Source organism: Vanellus vanellus (genome assembly GCF_965231255.1).
Source record: "Vanellus vanellus genome assembly, chromosome: 5".
Lineage (NCBI taxonomy): Eukaryota > Metazoa > Chordata > Aves > Charadriiformes > Charadriidae > Vanellus > Vanellus vanellus.
The window spans coordinates 25,968,344-25,989,505 of NC_138910.1; the positions used below are offsets into that span (position 1 = coordinate 25,968,344).

At 37.7% G+C, this 21,162-nt stretch overlaps 1 long non-coding RNA gene across 1 annotated transcript in view; it reads right to left on the bottom strand.

Moving 5' to 3' along the window:
• Nucleotides 1-3,078: 3,078 nt before the first annotated feature.
• LOC309672919 overlaps nt 3,079-21,162 on the bottom strand; it is a 56,018-nt gene continuing 37,934 nt past the window's right edge. Inside the window, exons 2-3 of the long non-coding RNA XR_014269271.1 lie at nt 18,937-19,367; nt 3,079-3,111 (exon numbers count right to left, since the gene is read on the bottom strand). This is a non-coding gene — a long non-coding RNA (uncharacterized lncRNA). The remainder of the gene's footprint in view (nt 3,112-18,936; nt 19,368-21,162) is intronic.

The following is a 21,162-nucleotide window of genomic DNA, read 5'->3' on the forward strand; positions in this document are numbered from 1 at the left end:
TCACAATTATCATTAAAGTAATATTAACCCACTGAGAAGTTCCAAAATGGCTGTAGTGCAGATCCAATCTGTTCGAAATTCAGCAATCTTTCTCAACTTCCATTTACAGTTACAAGGAACTTCCATGGCTGACAAAAACCCCTGAAACATTGCTTGTCTAATCCAACATACTGCTACTTTTCACATCTCAAAGGACTTCTTTTCTGCAGCAGTACTCAAAAGTACTGAGAGGAGCGACCTGCTCCTGTTATACCCAAAGGTCTAACCATCTTTTAGAAGATGTTTGACATCAAAGTAGGGAAAAAGTGAGTGGACCAGACATCTGAATAGTCTCTGTGAAGCTGTAGCTTGATATCCTGCTTATGTGTAGTTTAGGAGGGTTTCCTCCAGAAATATAGGATCATAAGATAATGAAGGGTTGAAAGAGACCTCAGAAGGACTCTAGAGCAAACTTCTGCTCAAAGCAGCATCAATTCTGAGGTCAGACCAAGTTATTCAGGGCTATATACGGTCTGGTTTTGAAACCTCCATGGATGGAGCCTACACTATGTCTGGCCCACCTACTCCACTGCTTGACTGTCCTGATGCCATGTAAATCCAGAGCCACTGTAGGGAACAGTGCTAGACAAAATGTCTAATTTCACAAACTGCCTCCAAACCCCACTGAGGAAAGGCCAACCCTGCACGTTCTGCAGTCTGGATTTTATTTCCATGAAAGAAGGCACAAAGTCTGCTCAGATTGCGAATACAACAATAAACTATGGCTTTTGGTAGAGGTTGTCTCAACACTTAAGCAAACTATATTTGTTGCTGCAAATTCATATTTTGAGCATTTCTTCTTAACCAGGAGAGCTAGAAAGAGTTGTTTCCAATTAACTTAAATTCTAAGGCGACCACTTCAGAGCCAAAGCATAAAGTTACTGATTTAGGCCTTAATCTGATCTGATCTCTGCCTCCAGTGAAGAAAGCACAGCAGTGTCTGGACATTAGCTGAACTCCTGCAGTATCTGCTGAGGGTCACCCATTTCATGGGTGGAACATGTCCTGTGGATATTGCTCCAGTGTCATCCTCAGGGACAATAATATAATATATTATAATATATTATAACATATTACAATATATTATAATATAATGTAATGTAATGTCAAGTAATGTAATATAACATAACAACATAACATAATATGATATAACATAACATGATATGATATGATATAATTTATATATACTATATATATTGTTCATTACATAGTGTATATATATTTATAATATAATAATGCCACCAATAAAGGTGGCATTAAACTTGTTTCTAGACCAAAAAATCTCATAAAATATGTTGTATCCTCATGGAACATAAAACATTAGATGGACTTCTAACATGTAAGATGTCAAGAAGTTATTTACGATCTTAAATACCTATTGCACACAAAGAGAGACTTGTTTATTTGTAGACATTGCATCGTTTATTTTTCAACAAGGAATATAATGAAGCCTAACTGAGAAGGGCAATCAAGAAACCTGTGAAACCCTGTTTCACTGTTTCCATAGTAACCTCCTTAATAAGCTAGTAACCTTGGTTAGGGACAAACCTATAAGCAACTCTATTGTAAAAATTTCTCAGTCATAATGAATACACTCTCACTGTTTGGCTTTTTGTGTTGCTTTCATAAATATCTTGCTCCTTTCTTATTTTCCTTATTATCTTTAAGAAGCAAAACCTGAAGCAAAATACAACAACCTGCCCTACCCATTGCTCTCAGTATTTAAAAAGGCTTTCCAAGTACAGTACATTTAATTAGCATTTAACTATGTTGGTAGAAAAAAAAAAAAAAGCATTACCAAACTCAAATAGTAAAGGAATTGACTTCTGTGTTTGCCCAGAAAAGTTCCAAAGCCTTTTCAAGAATATTAAACCTGCAAATTTGGGAGTTAACACCGGTGGCAGAATTGCTCGCCCAGCTCCCTGCTCCATCAGGTCCAGCTTTCAGGTTTTGCAAAGCTTGCAGCTCAGAAAAGACAGATCCACTTGATTGGGTTTTGCACACCCATAGAGAGAAGACTGAAAAATTATGATTTGTATCAAAAGTCCCCCAAGTTCAGGGAAGTAAATGGCAGGGTTTGGTTTCAACTATTTGCGCCCATTTGTTGTACCTGATGAGATGAGATGTGGAGCCCCCTTCTTGAAAGCGGTCTTTCTCAGACTGACCTCCAGAGCCTGCTGGTCCACAGCCACGCTTAAACATAATTACTTCAAAGAGACCAGGTGCAGGGCAGCTGGGGGGGGGCAGCCCGAGCCATGGACTTCGGGCACCCCTGTGGGCCAGGGACAGGCGGAGGCTGTGCTGCGATGTGGGCCTGGCAGGGTGGGACACGTGGGGAGCTGGAGACTGGTCCTGCTGCGTCATTGCTGGGGCTGCTGGCCCCAGGAGGCTGACATGGTGTCCTTGGGCTGGGGGCTGGCCAGGGACAGGCAGGCCCTTCAGTGCTCTCGTGGCCCTGACGGACTGTGGGGTTTGGGTAAAAAGTTTCAAACCATTAACCGAAGGGGGGAAAAGCCCTACCCTTGGAGTATTTCACCACATCTAGAATGAAGAATCATCAGAAAAATCAAAATCAACATGATATTTTTATGATCATTATAGAGCCCTGCAGTACCCGAGTGCTTTGTAGGAGGTGCCAAGCAAACACAGGATGGCAGAAAGTCCTTGCTTAGACAGGTCATCCAGTCAAGGCCCCAGTTCTGCACAAAATGCACATGCTTAACTTCAGCATCCTAAAACACGGCTGTGGCTAAATGCCATAAGCTATGAAATTATTTTTTTGTTTCTTCTGAGGAATTCATAGATGGATAATGTACAAATGTGATTTCATTGGAGACAAGATAGCTACCAGCTATGATGCCAGGTACAATCCTTTTCAAAGTTAATAGTAATTATTTTTAACACGTCTTACGGACTTCTAATAATCTCTGAGGGGATTAATACCTAAGAAAGTATGTATGTGTTGATGATAGAAAGCAGAATGAAGTGTACTGATTTATTGCAACTCTTCATTAAGTTTAAAAGCATTCCACTGTGATGGAGACATCGACCATAGGCTGTGGTATTTTCACACTGCAAAGGAATAGTTAAGGACAGGAAGACAAAAAAATAAAGCAAACAATGTTTTAACTTGGATTCAAGCCAGATTTCACAAAAACAAGACCCTATTCAAATCCGTTAAAAGTATCCACTACTTTTCTCTGTTAAAGGCATGGATGAAACATACCTGCTTATGTGTGCTAAAAGTTTTACTAGGTAAGGTAATAGCAGTTTACTATATCACATAAAGATAAGTATGTAACTGAATTTCCTGTAAATGCTTGAATCTGGATTCTCATTCTCTATTACCTACAATGATATAATTCCGTTGATTTTTGTGGAATTGGATTTAAACTGCCAATTTATGAGACAGAAGAAGGAGGACCTTTTCATATTTTTTGAACAGTAAAATTGTGATATAATTTGTTAATTAAAAAGATCAGTTCAAACTCAAAAAAATCAGATCAAGAAATAATGTGCAGTTTTAGGTTATATAACAGTTATGATAAGGTTTCTTTTTGGAGCTTATTTTTAGTGAGTTAACAGAAGAGAATTACATACTACAGCTGTAGGTTTTGGACATAGGCAGGACAAAAGCAGAACAAAAAGCTGACTGCTCTTTACCTAGCAAAATGGAAGTATTGTAAACTTCTAAATCCAAAGGAAAATTCCTCTTAACTCCAACCGGATCAAGATTTTATCTTGCGTTCCTAATTATTTCCTGGTGAGTTTTACACACGTGAATATTACCAGCAAAAGTCAAGTCATTAACACAAGTACCTCAACATCGAAAAAGACTGAATGCATGCTTGTTTCCCAAATGACATGTGGTCCTGCAGTCTGTGCATATATGTGTCCCCATGTAATAGAGCTGAAATTCCGTGTAAGCATTATCATCAGTCATCTTTCTCATAGGAAAACGAGCACAGTATGTCTTTATGTCTAGGACTGTATTGCAGTTTGGCTACTAATGGGCATTGGGCCAAACTCCAGGAAAAAAAATTGATGATATTTATTTTGGAAGCCTCTCAAAACAGGGGCTCTCTCTTTTGTGGTACTTAGCACACTGTCAGCACTTACAAATAAAAATATATAATTCAAATTCTGATATTCAGTTTTGGCAAAATGTTGTGAATACTTATTTGAAGAGAATGAATTAGACAGACGCATCTCTCCTGACTTAGAGCCTGGGTCACTCCTCCCCCCAGTTTTTGATAGCACATCATCTTCACCGGGCCTCCTTGCTCCAGAGACGTTCTCTTCAAAGTGAGGTGGCATTGGCAGAATCCTCAAATATAAATGCTGCCATGTGCCCATCCAGAACTTCTACTTGCAAAAATGCCATACCTTGATTAAACTCACCGTTAAGTTATCATACGTCCTATAATTCTCTATAAGGGTCAGAGAGAAAGTTTTACGTGCATGCATGTTCTCCAAGACAGAACATTGTCTCTGTAAGTGTTTTGGTAGCAGTATAGGTGGCCTTTCCTTCTGTGGACTGATTTATCTCATGATCCCCGGTTTTGTGCTCCATATTCTGTGCTACTTTACCTATATCTCCTTGAGGCTTATAGAAATGTGTTTTTAAGTACGTTCCTTAGGAGTGCTGAGGCGGATAAGCCCAGTTTATTCAGACAAAATCATTCTGAGAGTATGTGGGACCTCATCCACATAGGTATGATGCTCCTCACCATCCCAACAGTTATCTCCATCTCCAGTCATACCTTGTTCCCACTGGCACTATTCATGATGGGAACACTCTACTCCTCCTCCAGCTGGCCACTATTATGCTTACAGGAGGATCTCAGCACATCTATGGAGCAGAGCTCAGCTTGATGATTTGACCTGGAGTGCACTATTAAAGTCATCATATTGCTTTGTTTTCCAGGAACTTTAATACGTTTGGCGTTATCTTTGCAGGAGCGAACAGTTTTCATATTTTCTTCCCAGCTGCATATGATATAACCTCAACATTACTGCCTGAATATGCATTTTCACTTCCTTTAAATCTTTGTAAAAGCGTGCATTTTAAAAATATTTCTGCTTCTGTGTTCTGATCATTTACTGTCAAGTATAACAGCCTCACTTATTTATGTACGTGACTTCAGAAGAGAAATTCTTTGGACTCTTAGGTCACCCTTTGGTGAACAATTGCTGGTAGAGTTACTTTGTTCCCTATACATGCAGATATATACTGACTGAGGTTTTTAGAATCATAATAAATACTTGTAATATAGCAGTACAATCTCAGATTTCATCTACAGACTGTGCATCAAAATAGATAGGAAATTCATCCCTCTGTCTCATAGCATTCCTTTGGAAAATACTAGATCACAAAAAGTATTCCTAGTAGAGCAATCTTCCATTTTTTCTGCTGCTGTAGATGCTGTCTCAGTCATTCTGTTGCTTCTGGTTAATAAGTCATAAGCCTGTCATAAAGCCTGTCATGATAAGTGTGTATGTCTTTTCTGCCAAAATAGTTTTAGTTATAGTTCCCAGAATAGAAAAAAACTACCATGTGAGAAGTTACTATAGAAAGTTGCAGTAGATCCTCTTTCATCATAACTGTGCTCTTCAGAGGCTTCAGAGGAATAAGAGTCATCACAGTCCTAGGCTAGATCTCTTTTTCTGGGCTTATTGCCTCGGAATTATTATTTTTTTTCTTTCTGAATACACTTACTAGAAACTACTTTATTATTGATCTTCAGTACTAGGTTTCCATCCCACCTTCCCTTTTGCTCACTTTCCTATAGTTTCTGAGGCCCTAGTCACTGGTGGCTAGTGCGAGTCCTGTCCTGGCAACTTCAGCAAATTCTCAAGTGGAATCTGTCTGGAAAACGTCAATTCTTCTCTTCTTCCAAAAACTGATATTTAAATAATACTGTATCTTATAGACATTGAATAGGCTTTTAGGCTTTTATATAATCTCCAGATAAGGAATTTCCATCCCCACAAGCATTTAAGAACAGATTAGACAAGTATCTGTTAAAAATGACATGGATACCCCTGCTTTGCGGTAGGACGGTGGATTCAAACACCCTAGTTTTCTGTGTTGTAATAGCTTTGACCAGCTCCCAGCACCAATAACCAGTTTTCTTCCTTCTCACAGATTGCTCCAGCAAGAAAAACAGTATTTCAAAAGGAGACAGTGAGACCATACAGTCCACGACAGAATTCATAAAATGTCAAGGCTAATATTACGCCCTGCACAATCATCTCTAAGAAACACAGCTCAGACTTCAGAGTATCATGTAATGAATACTAGCAGGAAATTCTTCATAGTAAATTCACCAGAGTTAAAAAGAATTCCTGAATACATTCAAGTAATGAGTAAAATTTAGGAAAATCTTTATTGTTGGTGGTTGCGAGCAGGATCATGTTCAGGTGAGATGTTAGCATTTGCGATAAATTTTCCATACTATTTTACTATAAATAGCAAGCTACTCTTGCATCCCTTAGGTTTTCTCTTTTTTTGAAAAAAAAAAAAATCAGAGATAAACAACACTAAATGCTCTTTTTGATTTGAAATATCTCCACTGAGGTTGCTTATTGTTTGGGCGGTCATCATTATGAAGGACCTAGAAATACAGGAATATAAAGAAACCCAAGAAAGCTAAAAGCGTATAGTGATCATCCTGAAAACAAACTAACAACCGTACATGAGAGTACCTCTGACTTAACAAAAGTATCTTAAAAAATTAAAATTAAGGTATCTTATTTGGTAGATCAGTTTACTGAAGAAAGACCTGTGCCTACCTGACACATCTACTTCGCAAAATTAATAGCACACTTCCAGACATATGGGCAAAGTTTCTAATACTGTGAGTTTATTTTAGCTTGGGAATTGAGGATTTCTCTAACTCCCTTTTCATAAATTTAAACTGGAAAATTCTAAAAGTTGTGTTAATGTTAGATTTTAAGACTCAATACTGTGGATATTTAACAAATGGGAATAAGTCCTTCTATTTTCTTGTTTGTATCAGTTCTTTCTCTCTACTAAATGTACAATGGAACTGAGAAGGCAAAAAGGATATGAATAATAAAGTGAAAAACTGCAATTGTTTGCCTGATATTGTACCAGTTTATGAGAGGACATGGATTAAACGCTAATTCCAGCTAACGAGACAAAAGAATTTCTTATACAGATTGTGATTGCATGATTTTTCTCTAAACTCTGACAGTATTCTGGACAAGAAAAGTCTGTCATAAGTGGAATGGAAACTATTCATTCTTGCTCCGGCCTGGCAGATAGCCCATTAGAGCCCATTAGCTTTAAATGAAATAAATATCAGCAATAATATTAAATAAAACTTAAATGTTGTCATAAAATGTCAACTATCATTTATTTTATGACTGCTACTCAAAATAATGGTTATTGTTATAGCTATGTCAGAGGGAGGTATTTCTCTCTCTGACTTCTAATTGTCTGTATCACTAAGAAACTTCTAGTTTATATTAGGAACAAGTTGTCATTCCAGATTAAGAGCACTGAGCTGGTGTGGGGTTTAGCAATCTCCCAGACTTCTGGCAAAATTATTTTAATTAGGCTTCTCCTAACAGCGTTTAAACAATCCTGCGCTGCCAGGGAAGGAAGAAATGACTTCTCAGTCAGATAGTTTACTTCGTTCTTTTTCTCCATTGCCATAAATCTTGTTGTGGAGATTATTAGTGACTTAAGACTACTTTTTTTTAAACAATGAACTGTGACCACTTCACCCACTGAAAAGCTCACACATCATTCAAGTATAAATGTCCTGTTTCTGCATGGTTTGTTTTCACACCATTGTTGGGTGCTAAAATAGTTTTACACCATTTATAAGGCATGGACATTTTAGCTAATCTATCCAGTCTGTTACAGGTATGCCAAAGTACAAAAATAATAGTAGTAACCATGTAGATATGCAGTGCTGTAGGTACATATATTGGAGCCAGACATGTTTGGCTAATCCTAAACGCATTATCTGAATGTCGAATTAACCGTTAGTCACATACTATGAATCCCGTGATACACAGAGAAGTTCAGAATATGCCTTAATTTGAACATGTGAAATGATCAAAAATGCATCTTCCAAGAGAAATTTACTTAGAGACTCGTGGGCCAAAAAGTCCATGCTTTTTGTTCACATCTAGAGAAAAAGTTTAGAACTCGCCTACCTAGATCCTACAAAGACCCTGCATAAGGTTTGGCTTTGGACCTTGCACGCTTTCTTTACAAAAGAATTGTTGTCTGTTTCCTGAGTGTGAACGTGAACTCCTGCGAGCGAGCTCACGATGTGCGTGTGTGCGTGTTGCCCCAGCGTTTCCAGCCGAGGCAGCCCAGCGCTCCATGCGGTTAAGTAAACACAGCATGGCTGCTGGGGCATGCAGCCAAGGCTGAGGCCGGAGGAGGGGATGAGGCTGGGAGGAAATAAGAGCAAATTCCTCTGAAATGATCTGACAGGAAATGACAGAGTGTCAGCCTTATACAACCACACTGCGCGCGCGAGAGAGAGGGCGGGAGAAGTTCTTCCTAAACACAGAGTGGTGCCAGATCTCAGTAGGTGAGGATGATGAAATAATAAAGCATTTCCCGTGTGTGTTTTTCATTAGTCCTGTTTTGTTTTTCTTCCAAGTGCTGTGGAAACAGAACAGAAGCCCATGTTTCAGCCAGGACTGCAATGGCCTCCTCCCGTGGGAATAACAGCTGCATAAATAGGAGGGAAGCCCTCAGTGGAATTGCTTCCAACACCTTTCTAATGGAAATAATGATTTGCAAAGCCCAGTTTATACCTTTGCCACGTAATTAGTAGCCAAGATTAAAAACATTGTTCCAACTCCCAGCATCCTTGAAATCTGGCAAGAACTTAAATATTCCACTGTGTTCCAAAAAGGTAGCCCATAAGTGATCATTGTAAGGACAGTCTTGGCCAGTTGAGTCAAGCCCTTGAATCAATCAACACTTATTATATGGAAATTAACCAGTTTGATGTCAATTAGTGGAAATTTGTTAGCAGACATAACCTATGAGACACTTTATTTTGAATTCCTAGCTCTTCTCGTTGAAGATGGGGCCAAGGACCAAGCCACACATTTCTTAAGATCTGGAGCAGAATCAATTAAAAAAGGGGGTGGAGGGAAGCTGTATCAAAATGCACCAAACCTTTTCTGTTTATTAGGCACAAGAAGCACAAGGAAATGGATAACGGATTTTTCCCTATGAAGAGTCAATTTCTAGTCACATATTTGGGCGCATAACTGTCTATTCTGTATGCGTCGATACCGAGTCCAGAAGAAAAAAATGTTGCTAGACTAATGGCAATACCTATCCTCACTTCATGCTACTTTTAAACTATAACTCTTTTTCCACCATCTTCTTACAAATTATATTTTCATATTAAGAAAGTAGAAGTTTCTAAATTGAAATTTCTGACTTGATTATTAATTTTCCTCCTAAGAATAACTTAAAAAAATCAAAATTTTGGCTAGCTGCTCAAGCCAGAAGGTGGGACAGAAGATTTTCTTAGGCTTCATAACATTACCTGTCTGGCCCATGGGGCAGATTTGACTTTACTGTGAATTCCACCTTTTGTTTAAAATTAATAAAGTACCCTCACATAACTTTTTACCTGTATATACCATCATCCAGCGTGACAGCCTGCTGCTATACCATTCAAATTAAATATTAGAACTGCGGGTTCAATCTCAAAGCTTTATAGCAATCCTAAAACACTCACAGCTAAGAAGTGAATACAGAATCAGAACCTTGTTATAATATGAAAAACTCCTGTCAGTTTTGAAGCCAGGCTTTCCACACAGCTTGTGGAAACTCCTCTGTAGCTCCCATGAACTGACCGTGATATATACAGCACGTTACCCTCCCATACAAATGGGTATTCCCCCCAAAATAAGCCTGATGTTGCCTTCTAGAGTGCACGTTCACCAATGAGTTATTTCCAATAACATTGGCCAACGTTATTGCAATAACATTGGCCAACGTTATTGCAATATCCAGAGTTCAAACTCTTACCTAATTTGAAGTGTCTCTAAAAATTAAGTGTTCTAAAAATTCTCCCAAGCATTTTAAGTTGCTAGGAATAATTTTTTTCTGCTTGTTTAATTTATAAACAGTTATTAAATGAGCCATTCAACATAGTGCAGTACGATACCTCCAGAAGTTGACAATGGAGACACCACTGTCAAACTATAATGTCTTTCCTTTGATACTGATAGGGGTTCTGTAACCTACATGATCAATGCAATTTATCACTAGATTCAGGCAGTGACAGCACTTACTTGAGAACAGCCTGATAAAGTTGCAATTATTTCTTGATACTGTTGGCCATCCAAGCTTCTATAATTTCACTAGTAAGAACTGCTTCTAAGCCCAGCAGCCTCTTTCGGAAGGGTCGTGATTATGCATGATCACATAGCTACATTCAGTACCCTGTAATATCATTGGAAAAAAAGATGCTAACATAAAATAGAGTCTTTCTCTGCCCTTGTTTAAGTAAATTTAATTCCTAACAATAAGCGTTGTTCATTCTACACATTTAGTAAATTAGCAATGCTATTTTAAATTACGGGCAAATCTCGTTTTTCTCAAAATTAAAGATAGCAGTGCCATAAATGTTAAAAGATTAGAAATGTGTAAAATTTATTACAGGGTGCCTAGAGATTGTTTATTATGTAATGGGTCTGTACATTGCTGTTGAAACAGATGCATAAATGGTAGTGGGGTAAAATCAATTTATAAAAGAACATATTTCAATTATGATCAGTATGCTTTGCATAAAGTTATATATATATATAAAGTTATATATATATAAAGTATATGGCAAAAAAGTATGGATTGCACTCTGAGGTACTTTTCATCTCTGCAGATGATGTCAGAGACTACAGTTAAACTCCCATTTGGAAATTAAGTATCTGGATAAATCCTTGACTCTGACGAACTTTGTGGGAATTTTGCTATCCACCTTAAGGAATGCAAGACACTAATTCTGGAATTTTATTTCTGCAGTAATAGAAAATTATATTCAACCTCAGTAGTCTAAGGTCATGTTCCTCAGCCAACAGGAACCTGTGGAACTGCCAGAGTAGTTATTAGAACCGTACTTTCCTTAGTTTCCAGGAGTTGTTAACTTGGGCTTGCACTTCTAAGATGAAGCTCCTGTTGTAGGACTCAAATACTTTGTGTTGCTATGATACCTTCTCAGCTCACGTGGTAAAATGGGTAGTTTTGGAAATATCAACAAAATGTCCCAAAAGTAAGGATTAATTTTTTAAAAACAAATCTTTAACAAAGCACTTAATTTCTGCTAAAGTAATTAACATCATCAGGTTATTGATGTCAAAGACTCCTCCCATTGGCTTTAAAAGAGTGATGTTTATGCATGATCACATAGCTACATTCACATGATATTACATTCCCTGTAATATCATTGGAAAAAAGATGGTAACATAAAATAGAGCCTTTCTCTACCTTTGTTTATGTGAATTTAAATCTTAGCAATAAGCATTGGTCAAAATTTTTTATTTACATTTTTAGAGAGCATCTTATTAATTCCTGAGATTATGAAAATGTCTTACTTGTAAATAGGGAACCAAATACTAACAGTATATTTTGAGTTCCTTGGGGGTGTAAGGCAACTCTTAGGAGAGCATACAAATTCATGTACAAGATGCAAAGCTGAGGAGTTAGAAGTATTATATTAGAAATCTTTTCTATTCCACTTTTCAAACTAGCCAAGTACATTAAGAGACCTTAAGAACCTTCAGGACCTGAGAGTACAGAACTCAAGGTCCAAGAGACATTGCTAACTGTCAGAAACAGACCATTTTCTTTCTTCTGTCATGATATCCGGAGATACTGCAAATAATTTTCAAAAGCGGTTGATATAATCAAAGAACGGAGCTTCCCGTGTCCTTTAGTGCTCTTGCTAACTGCTCCTTGAAGACATAATACTCAGTTTTTGAGACAGTTGATAATTTTCTCTGACACTTAAAAATAGTTTTTCTGTTTACATGAACTAAGGTAATTGGAAGCTGTGGAACTCAGTGTATCTAATGGTTTTATACTGTACAATTTGCATGTTTCTATAATTCTCAGCTCAAAATAATACGTAAATTCTAGACACAAAGGCAAACTAAAAACCTATTCTGCTGTTCGTGTGTAGAAGCTTGATAGCAATGAAGAGACGTACAGAGCAAAACTATTGCTGAGCACCTACTTGCCACACAGTGACAGTGACATCTCTGCACCAGCTGAATGACAATAAGCAACACTAAAAACTTGAATCGCTTTGGGTTAGATTATTTTAAATTAGAATATCATTGGACACATTCCATTTAACTAATGTATTAACTCGGAAATCTTAGAGAAGCTGTCTCTTCACTTGATCTTCTCTGATTCAGCATTTCACTGATGACTGAAACTGGATTTAGGTGAACTTAGTGACTAATGCTTAGTAAATAAAAGGAAACACTTCTGGTGGTGCTGCTGTAAGCTAGGCTAGCCATATTACTTGTTCCAGTCTCTGCAACTGGTTCCCGTCTCAAAGCACCAGCAGGAAGCCTGACATTTCATAATGGCCTGCAGCTTTAAGGAGAAAACCACTTGCAATATCAATTGAAGTCTGCGGGTGTTGCTGGCACTAGGCAGAGGTAACAGGCCTCTACATTCAGCGATATCTGTGTACATTGTATCACGTATACTTTCTGTTAACTGGATAAGAAAGGAAATCTCTAACATTTCATATTTTAATTTTATGGAATGTTTTCCTGAGGATGTAAACAGCATGTCACTGATGGTACACACAGAAGACCTTAACCTTCTCCTGGTGTAATTTGAGTGGCACTTCATTATGTTTTTTCAAATGAAGTGCCACTTCATCACAATTTTTTCACAGGGCAGGTGTTTCAGTATATACCTATACTGTGTTATAAGAACACATAAAGCTTCTTATGGAAGATGGTTGCTTATGGATAAACAGCATCTCCTAAAGATGTAAGTCTTTACACAAGGAAAGGACAGATGTTCTGAAGAGAAGTGTCCTGTTTTGGGCCCCTAGTATGCAGGCTAGTAACCCTGAGGTATCCTTTGGGTTGTTCCCACCCTCATCTCACTTCTAAATTTTTGTCATGTTAGAGTAGAGAAGACAGGCCACTAGAAGTTGTGTGTGTCAGTATAAACAAACAAAAACTCAAAAAAAAATTCCCGATCACATATGCAAGACTCTCTGATATTGAGAAAATGTACAAAGTTTTTTTCATACTCATTTAGATATCTACTTTGACAACTGTTTTTATTGGACTCTATACTTATTGCCTTGGATGGCAAATACCAACATATAAATTTGGTCTGAAATATTTGGTCTGAAAAATTTGATAGATTATATATCTCAAGCATCTTTTTCTCTCAGATTAATGATTCCTATAATTTTGCACCACTACTATTCTGAAAGAACATTAATAGGGTTACAAAGCCAAGCATGCCAAAATTAAGAAACGCTAGAATAATGGAAGTCTGTACAAAACTAATTCAAACCTCTTGCATGTACGCACCTAACCAAAACCTTTAGTTACATGACTACATGCTATTTTTTCCACAAGTTCCACAACATTTTACTCAAGTTTCAGGATGTGGTAATACTTAATATACAGGATGAGCAGTGACCGCTAAATCAGAAGCTCTTGAATCACCATTTTTTTCCTTATTGCAGTGTATGGTCCCATGAATTATTTCCTATATACTATTCAAAGCATATTCTGAAGAGAGAAGTCCTCATTTTATCAGGTAGAATGCTTGTGGTCCTTATCAATACAGCACTTTCTGTGAAGCACCTATATTCCTATTATGTCTCTGAGGTAAATAGGCACTACTACCTCTATTTCACCAGCGATTGACTTAAGGTAGATTGAAATTAAAATTAGAAGATTCCAACAAATTTGGCTGCTCATTTCAGTTGGTTAATTTTGGTGAGAAGAGGAGTGATTGGCAATATGTAGGACTTCATACATTCAAAATTTAGCTGCCAGTGACTTTTGCTGTGAGCAATCTTTAGTTCTGAAAGTCACAGCAAATAAGAGTTACTGACTGCAAGCAAATTTGCTGAAGAGCAAGATACATGGCGTCACTAAGTCATTGTACGGCAGAGATGAACCCAGGAAGATCCATGGAGAGTTTTCCTTTGGTTGACCTTAATTGCAATTCCTAATTTTTCATCAGTGATTTCAGATACAGTCCAGTTCTGCCACAGCCCTAGTCTGGAGCCCTTCCTTGTCTTGGGAGAATTACAGCAGGTGAACTATCAGCCGTGGCTCACATGCTCCAAACATCTGAGCTGAAGGAGGATTGACTAGATTGAAGATTTAGCATGCATCTGAACTAACTGGACATGAAATAAATAAAATTCCACAAGGCTATTCCTTGAATAGTAGCAACAGCCCATTGTGAGTTCCCCTGCCCCCAGGACATGCTAATTGCCATAGTAACAGTTTTCCTTCGTAGCTCAATGCCCCACATTTTCAAGGGGTGAGTGTGTTGCTCTCACTTTTTCAGATCCCCAGAGCATTTGGAAGACGGTTTGTAATTCATGCAGCAAATTATTAACTAGGCAGCAAGTGAGGGCCATGGACCTCACTACAGGGGTCTGGAATTAAGCTCAGTTAGCAGGAAGAAAGAGACAAAAATAGCACTATACCATTGGTGTCTTGATGCATGATATCATTGAGTTGAGCGTTCTGTTAGATTAAAAGGCACCCAGATGTCCACATCCTTAAAAGCCATTAAAGTAGTCAAGAATTTGCATATTGCTATCATTAATCTGAGCACATAGTGTGGCATGGGGGTAGTTACAGCTCTACGTCCCTCGAGGTTTTCTCCTCCGCTCTGGGAACACTCTACTGCCCAAGTCCTATGGGCTGTGATTCCAACCTGCCACAGCCTGCAGGGAGGAGGATGCAGAGGAAATACAACTCCTTTAAGGTGAAGTGTCAGTGCAGGACAAGTCATGCTGAGTTTTCTTGTCTTTATAAACAAGGTCTTGGGAGGATATACAGGTTCTTCATGTTGGTAGCTTAGCACTCACAGGAGAACATTATTCTCCTTCTGCACCAAAGTACAAGTAAGCTCTGGCCAAACAACAAAAGATTTACTGCTTCTTCCATTTGTTTTTAAATACACATTGACAAATTTCACCAAAGCCCGCATACTAACACAATATCTTATGGAAAAATCCTTTAAAAGCCTTGGATTTATTAAGTCTCTGTGTTATATTAGTCAGAAACAGCAAAACAGAGGACCTATGTTTGAGCACTAGATGTTGCAGTCTTTTTTCACTTAGCTAAAATGGTATTAGCTATTATACAAGCTAATATTAATTATTATAAAGTGAAACTCAATCATCTCCTGCATTTTAGTTTATAGTCACCATTCTTAGATATGTATTAACATTCTTATCTGCACCAGCAGCTCAAATATATTTAATATTTAAAGCACCACAAGCTAAACAGAAGTAATAGTGCATTGAGCAGGGAACAAAATATCCCCCGTTAGCCCTGATGTTGTAGATGCTTAGACCTAGATGGAGCTGGTGAGGGTGTGAAGCAACTACCTATCATGCTGACCTACATGCTGAGATAAAGGCTCGATAAAATGCCAGTTATGATGTCACAAAGAAGTACAATCCACTTTTTTTCCCTGAAAATATAGCAGTGGATTTTTGGCGTGGAAAGAAAGAACAGCTTCGTAGCTTCATATTCCAAGCGAATAATTAGTATATAAAAATAAGAAGAACCGGTGAACACAAAATGAAGTAGACAAGTGAATAGAAGACAATGTACGAAAGAGAAAACATATAGAAACAATTGCAGCCGGTTGATCTTAACCTCAGTGGATGGGGGAGAGGGAAGGCATCTGTAAGGCTCTAAGCATGGTTTGTAGTGCCTCTGAAACAGACCCTGAAAAGCAAGAAGCTGAAACCTTTTCTGCTGTGTAAACCATTCTTATAGTCAGACAGCATCAAAATGCTGCATTGGCTTAGAGCTCTGTCTTTTATTCTGTCAGCAACACAGTGAAGGTATGAATAGGATGCAGAACAGCCTATATGCACGCTGCCACATTTGGAGGTTACTCCAAGCTTTCGAGCTGCTGGTCTACACCTAAAGTGTTTTTTCAGACAGTGCAAAGCATGCTGAGCAATGACCAGGATTTACCCCAAACACAAGCCTTCTTGTGAAGTGCACCATTCCTCTTGCCTGCTTTAATTCCTCATGAAACACAAACACTGAACCCCTCCAAAGGCTGCTCTACATCCCTGTAAGTTGTCCTTTAGTACTTTCTAAATTTGGCAGCAAATACACATCCTAATTTGCACATAAAGGATCTGTGGCAAAAATCATATTTCTTCCATGTAATTGGTTTTCTTTTAATCCTGACCTTAATGTGTATCATCCTTGATCAACTGCTTCAAATAGGCTTTGAACTAGGATTTTTTTTAAAACGCTAAATAATGAAAAAGTGCCATCTTATTTTACTGCTTACATCAAGATTCAGAGAGATGAAGAACAGTGACAGCATGGCTGTTCACCCATAACCCTGGGACAGCAGGTAAACTGACAGTGTGTAATTACTAAGAGGTGATATTAAGTTAAAACATATAGCTAAAGTAGTGCTATTGCATATGCATCCCTTGGTTTTCAAGGCAGTGTTTAAAATAAAAAACCTTCACTGAGACAGAAAAACTGCTATAGTTATATCATAGCACACTGAGTTGCAAACCTTTTAATGAAAGACATAATTCTTCTGCTGTCTGCATCTTACTATATTCTCATGCAAAACACTTTAATGCATCGTGTAAATTATCTAAGACTTTCTTAGTATGTATTACATTTCTTAATCATAGATATTGGGTGTAAAAAAAAGAGAATTATGTGACATGCTGCAAAACAAATTGCTTGGCGTTAGCATACACTAGCTGGGTCTATATCTGAAAAATGCATGCATGGAAGGGTTGGAATTTTTTTTTTAAATGTGCAGAACTTGCTTCTAAGTGCATATGTTATCAATGAAGCAAAAATGACTAATCTGAAATGATGGTGGTCTGATTTTCAGCCAATATCATCAGTTTAAAAGCAGGGGATCTAGATTAGAGTCTGGATGATCTATTTATTCTGAATTTCAGAATAAGCTCCATGTCTGGGAGAGGATGTATATAAATAAACCAAATGTTTTCACCCACTTTTTCCATTCAATTACATTCAGTCTAGCTATAAAGGAGTTTTAAATGCAAATCTCGTTTTCAGCAATAAAATGCTTTTGTTGCCAAGTTAGTAGACGGGTTTGTCTTGCTGATGTCTCACCAGCTGAAAACTACTGGAGTGTAAATGGTGGACAATATCATCACTGCCTTCTGAGTTGCTCATAGATGTCCCTTTTGAGAACAGGCTCTGATGAGACATGCTACCTAATTTTCTATCCAGTTTGACTGAAGGTAATGCTTATTTACATTATATTAACGTTGACTAACTGGGAGTACTAAGCAGAGGGTGGAACTTAGCATATTCTATATTACTTATTTCGTAAACTTTCATTCAAATAGATGAGACATCTGCTTTGAATGCAACCTGAAAACCATGTGTCAAACACTATCAAACAAACCAGATTTTGTGAAGGTTAAACTCTTGTGGCCCTTGCAAAAATATAAATGCATATTCCAGTTCTGAATACAAAGGAATAGGACCCCTCTAGACTGGTAAACATTTGACATTGGCTTCTGGGAATAAGACATACAGACATACACACTAAGAAAGCCATGATCCGGCATTTAAAAATGAATTGATTGCAATCATTACATTTAATCATTACAGACATACTCTTCTCTGTATAAGCTCTCAACTGTCTAAAGATCAAGTTTAATGATGGGTTTATATGTGTTCTTTGTTGCTAATATACAAATACTGGTGCAGATTCTAAGAGATGTTGACTACCTGGAGGTAGTGTTCTACAAATCTTAGTGGTTTTTGAATTATGGTCATAATCCAGGGCAGGGGTGGAGGTGACACACACACACACACGACAATGACCATGATACCAAACTATGCCTCCCACTGTGTTCTATGTCCAATTTCTTTTAGTAGCCCAAACTATAATAATATTGTGAAATATATTACTAAATGCAAAGTATTACCCATTACAAGCAAGCATGGAAATATATGCAATGAATTGCTAAGCAAAACATACATGCTAAAATGCACATTTATATATCAAACAGAACCCCCAATTTTAATTAGCACAGACCTTAAAAATAATTTAAGCCCTTAGCGGCATGTAAATAGAAGTTATGTTGCAAAATAGACAACATCAAAAGACAGTAACACATTTTTAGCAGAACACAAAAGGATCTAACAGGAATTGCTTGTATATCTTTTGGTTTTTTTATTCATACTGTGGATGAATCACTTGCTGATGTTCGTGGCGGTTATTCATGACATGTCTGGTGGTGTTATGACCTTCCCTCTTTTATTGGTTTATTTGATGTTTGTGGTATTTTATATAATTGATTTATGCTTGGTGATATGTTTGGGAGCTTTCTAGTAATATACAATAGTGATTGTATGTCTGTAAGTGATGTTACATATCGCTGTCTGTGAGCTTTCTTGGCCAGGTCACCATTGTAAATAAAACTTGTTCTCAATAGATTTTTATGTGGTTAAAGATTTTGACTACTTGAGTGACTGATTGATTGACCGGAAAACATTTGCTAGCAGGACATCAGGGTATCACGGGAAAATATGACATTTGTATTTCTGATTCGAAACCCCCACCAGTTTCAATCTTTTAAAGTGAAATAGGTATCATAGCAGCAAACAGTCACTTACCTTTCTTCTTAGTTGTCCTGATGTGTGTAGATGACCACAGCATTTCATAGCCTTCTTCCTCTGGCTTATGGTAATGTTGCATCGTTTGGCTTGTTCTTAAGTAATTATCCTCCACATGTTTCCTCTGCTATCCTAAGGAGTCCTTTACTGAAAACTCTACCAAAAAGTATACTGGAATTGCCTTTTCCTCCCTCTCTCTCTGTGCTTCTCTCTGACTTTGTTTCTTTCTTTCTTTTTGGCTCTCTTTCTTTTGCTCTTGTTTTTCTCTTTCTTTTCCTTCCTTCCTTTTTTCTTTCTTTCTTTCTTTCTTTCTTTCTTTCTTTCTTTCTTTCTTTCTTTCTTTCTTTCTTTCTTTCTTTCTCTTTTTTCCTTCTTTTCTTCTTTCCTTCTTTCTTTGTCTTTTTGTCTTTCTGTCTTGTTCTGTCATGTTTCTAAGACAGAAATAACACATGAGAATTAATAGTCCAACTACTATAGTGATGGCTTTTCAAAGAGAAAGTTCAAATGCCCTCTATAATATACAGATTTCACAAATTACTCAATAACATGTTTTATATGGGCCATGCTTTGAGCTTCTGCAACAAAACCTCTAGAAATTCTAATTAACAGCACATACAAACTATTTTTCACTGTCCAGACAGAGAAAAGACTGCCAGTTTTTAGTTTATTACTATCCGTGAACTTGTGCGAATGAACACATGCAACTTCTATCCAGATGTAGAAAAGTTCAGAGAAGATGACAAATAACATGAGATCTCTCTTGGTTACACAGGAACCTGTTAGCAGTACCACTGTTTTAAACTCTCATCTCATTAGCATTTCCTGAGTCTGATTAACAGATGTCTGAAGGTCTTGGTCCAGACATAGTTTGATTCTATTTAAAGAGTCAAGACCCTGGCTTGATATCTCATCCAAAAGTAACGCTCACTGTTGCACATTTGCTGCCTCTCTGACTGAATGGAATCTCAGCACAGGGTGCCGGTACAAATTAGTATACTAGCTTTGGCTTCTCAAGGGAAAAGAGGAAAGGGAAGTGAGTGGCCTCGTCTGACCAGGCGTGACCTTCTTTGTCTTAAGAAACCTGATGAGACCAAAGCACAACATCTTAAGAGTAATGCCATTTAACAGTAACTGGTTTTCCCCATTTCTAGACATCTTGTGTCATGCAAAACACTTTGGCCGATACGATGAATCTTACTGTCAACAAAAGAGACTGTTGTACGCCCCACTAATTTCTCCCAGTTACATCTCCCACCACTCCTTGTTCTGTAATCTCATCCAGTTTACAAACTGAATAAAAATTATCCATTTTTTCTTGCCAACCTAGTTTTCTGCTAGTTCAGTGTTTTGAATGGGCTCACAGGGCGGTCAGAAACTGGCAGAGGCAGCACCCGAAAGGGATGATGGCTTCTTCTATGGCTCTCTGTAGCAAAGCTCTATAGAAAAGCTCTGTAGAAAAGCTCAGGCATAACTTTGGGTGCACTGACTGGTCACAGAAGGTCCCTGTGTAAAATATGGGAGTATAAAAGAAACTCAAAACTCAGAGACTTTCCAAAACTTAATTTCAACATGTACACACAGGACACTGATGGTGGTATCAACGAATATGCACAGAGGGGAGACAAGCGCAAGTTCTTATCCAATTTCTGTCCAATTTCTGTCCTAGCTTCCAAGATAGCATTTTTTCTTTTTTGCTTTTTATATTTCAACCGTCTGATAGGGATTTGGGGAACTAGTATTGGTTCTGCTTTTTCTGCCAAAAATGGGAAATGGCTTGAGCTTAGGATTTCACAGATCCTAACAGATTTTACTTTGGCTCTGAAACAGCAGAGTAAACCAATGGGTTAGTTGGCTTCTTGACTCATGTTTAAGGCATAGAATAACAAATTAACTGAATTTGTAAGCTTTCTTGGCGTCTGTTTGAATTTAGAAAATTGTAATCAGTTGGGATTGTAGCAGAAGAAAACCCACAAGGAAAGAATCTTTAGAAACTGTCTTTCATGTGATCTATCTGAAAGTTAACAGGTAAAACGAAATATCTGCAGATATCACGACTGTAAGCTAACGTTACCTTTTTTCTTCCCTCAAGCTTTGCTATACAGCTTTAAGCAAAGATAAATCAACTCATTTCCCATCCCATTTGGAAAACCTCTAACTACTCATGCAGGTGCTGGCCATTTCCATCCCTGGCACACACAAACTTTCCTCTTCCTTCACACAAATGCA